The sequence below is a fragment of the Propithecus coquereli genome, unplaced genomic scaffold (genome assembly GCF_000956105.1).
Source record: "Propithecus coquereli isolate 6110/MARCELLA unplaced genomic scaffold, Pcoq_1.0 Scaffold503, whole genome shotgun sequence".
Taxonomy (NCBI): Eukaryota; Metazoa; Chordata; class Mammalia; order Primates; family Indriidae; genus Propithecus; species Propithecus coquereli.
In genome coordinates, this window is record NW_012150875.1 from 2,104,687 (window position 1) to 2,108,074 (window position 3,388).

Below are 3,388 nucleotides of genomic sequence, written 5' to 3' on the forward strand. Positions count from 1 at the left end.
ATATTGAGAAAGATGGCATCCTTCCTAACTCATTCTATGAAGCCAATATCACCTTGATACCAAAGCCAGGAAAGGAGACAACAAAAAAAGAAAACTAATGAATTAAAAAAATAAAGTGTGGTCAACAGTGACAAATGTGGGAGAAATGTCAATATAAGGACTGAAGTGAGTGATTTTAATTATTTATTATAAAAGAGTTAATTGTTATCTTGATATCTGAAATTTCAGTGGAGTAAGGATATAAAACACAATGTAATAAGAACAAGAAATAATAGGAGAAAAGTATTAGTAAAAACTATTCTTTCAAAATTGGCTATGAAAGAAAAAAAGATAACTAAAGGAAGACATAGGATCCAAGTAGGCTTTTGATTTTAAGATGTAGGCAATTTGAGCCCACTTATCTGCTTAGAGAAAAGAGTTATTGAGAGAGAGGAAGAAGATACAAGAAACATCAACTGATGGAACAAAGACCTGGAGAATTTGAATGAAGAACTCAGAGAAATTAGCCTTCAAAAAGAGAAGACATCTCTTCAATTTACAGGAGAGATAAATGAGGATACAGATGCAAAAATGTTTGGAGATGGAGGATCTGAAAGGCCAAAATTAATAGGAATTCTTACCTGAAAAATTCATGTTTTTCTGAATTATCACAGTGAAAGAGAAAAAAGCAAGGCTCTTAAGGATGGTTATAAAAATTTAAAACAGCTGCTTTAGAGAACTGGATAGGGGAGGTGACTATGGACACAGAAGAAATTCCAAGTAGCAGTGAGAGAGACTCCAAAGTTGGAAGTTGGAGACTTCCATTTCTGGATAAAATGTAGTATATTGTGGCAGGCCAATATCCTGAGGAGAGGAGAGGAGAGGAGAGGGGAGGGGAGGAGAGGAGAGAGGAAGGAGATGTAGGGGAGGGGAGGGAAGAAGGGAAGGGAAGGGAAGGGAAGGGAAGGGAAGGGAAGAGAAGGGAAGAGAAGGGAAGGGGAGGGGAAGGGAGGGGAGGGGAGAGGAGGGAAAGAAAGAAAGAAACAGAAAAAAATCAGAATTAAAAAATCATACATTTAAAGGTGTCAGAGAGCTGTGGAAGTAACAGGATCTCTGGCCTTTTTTTTTCTAGGGGCATTTGCCAATTTTGGGTGTGGGCTTAGGAAGAGAATCTCTGCTCGAACAAACACAAACTAGCAAGTATTGAGTGATCAATAGGGCCTGAAGAAACAAATATGAAACTTAGAGGCTTAAAGGCATGACTCATTTTCTCTTGTTTCTTGGGCAGCACAAGGAGCTGGACCAAAGCTGCTAAAAGGCAGAGTTAACTCTCTAATAGTCTCATGGGCTTAGTCTGACACAGGTGCCAGCCTCAGACATATACTCAGTTTCCCCCTTCAAACATCTGTCAGAGTTTGGGCTGAGTGGAGTGAGAGGCTGGAGAGCTGGGCTGCAACCCTATAAAAGGCATAATTGTATCTTTCACAGCCTCTTAGGATCAGAAGACAGAAACCTAACAGGTTCATAACAGACTGGAATGATCACACCTGAGGAACAGAGGCAACCAACACAGAAAGTCTACTAAAACTAGAACCAAACATGGATCAGCATCCATGATTGGATTTAAATGATCAGTCATTTATCCTCTCTGCCTAAGACAGAAAGAAGAAACATCCTCTGGTGGAAGACCATCTGGAAGCCTCTTATAGTTCTTTATACGATTGCCTGTCATAAAATTACTCGACATGCATAGAGACAATATATGACTGACCAAGAGAGGAAAACAGACCTCAGAACAACACCTACAGATGATTCAGATATTATAATTAGTAGACATGATGTACACTTTAAAATAACCATAGCATGATAAAGGAAATAAGAACAAAGTAGGGGGAAATGAATTATTTTAGCCAATAATTCTATGAAATCTGTTATAAAAAAAGTTAAAAGATAGAGGGCATATATGAAAAACTGTCACCATGAAATACTTCATGGAGAGAAAAATGAATGCCTCCCCCCAACATCAGGAATTACGCAAAAATATCTGCTATCACAATTACTATTAACATTATACTGAAGGTTCTAGCTAGTGCAATACAGCAAGAAGGTAGGACTGACCATATGAAGTGTTGGCAAGAATGTAGAACAACTGAAACTCTTACACACTGATGGTGAAAATGTACAATACTAAAATCATTTTAGACATTTTAGAAGTTTCTTCCAAAGGTAAATATATACCTACGGTGTGACCCAACCACTGCACTTCTCAGTGTTTACCCAAGAGAAATAAAAGCATATATCCACACAGGTAAGTAGCTATACATGAATATTTATAGTTTCATAATATCTAAAAACTGGGAACATTCCAAATGCCCATCAACAGGTGAATGGGTAAACAAATTGAAGGATATTCATACAATAGAATACTACCCAGCAATAAAAAGAATAAACTATTAATGCATGCAAGACGGTTGAATCTAAAAAAAAAAGTGTTCTGAAAGAAAGTAGCCTGACCAAAACTATATACTATGATTACATTTATATCAATTCTAGAAAATGTAAACATATCCATGGTAAAGAAAACATCATTGATTGCCTGGGGGTAGAGTAGGTGGAATAGGAGAAGAGATAGATTAAAAGGAGCATAAAGAAATTTTTGGGGTGATAGATATGTTTATTAACTTGATAGCCATGATGGTTTCAGCTGTGTGTGTGTGTGTGTGTGTGTGTGTGTGTGTGTGTGTGTGTACATAAAGGTGAAGACTCATCAATTTCCTCAACCTGATTAACTATAAAAAACCTTCAGCTAACATCATGCTTATGGTAAAATTATGAATGTTTTTCCATAAGCCAAGGCAGGAAGTAGGCAAAGATGTCTACTTTTACTACTTCTAATCAATTTTGTATGGGAAGTTCTATCCATTGCAATAAAGTAAAAAAGGGAAGGGAGGAAGAAAGAAAAGGAGAGAGGGAGTGCATAAGGATCAGAAAGGAAAAAGTAAAACTATGTCTCTGTTTGCAGATCCCATAAATGATTGCCTAGAATATCCTCAGGAATCCACACTACAACTACTAAAACTAAACAGTATACTTGGCAAGGGTGTAAGATACAAGGAAAATATGCAAAAAATCAATTGTATTTTATATATGCCAGTAGAAGATATTTGGAAATAAAATTAAGTATCAATTCTATTTACAGTCATAACGACTGAATACTTGGGAATAAATTCATCAAAAGACGTGCAATACAGGTAAATTACAAATAATCTCTAAGCAAACATATCCAATAAAAACCAAAGCAATTCAGACAGAGAAGACTGGAATAAATAACTAATCCTTCAATATAAAGACATAGATATACATCTATGGATAATTCTAAACATAAAAGCTAAAACCATAAAGTTTTTAT

At 36.1% G+C, this 3,388-nt stretch overlaps 1 protein-coding gene across 1 annotated transcript in view; it reads right to left on the reverse strand.

Annotated features, from left to right (window-relative positions):
- Positions 1 to 3,388, reverse strand: part of SYCP2 (synaptonemal complex protein 2) — an 84,263-nt gene that overhangs the window by 61,177 nt on the left and 19,698 nt on the right. The gene's annotated exons all lie outside the window — the stretch shown is intronic.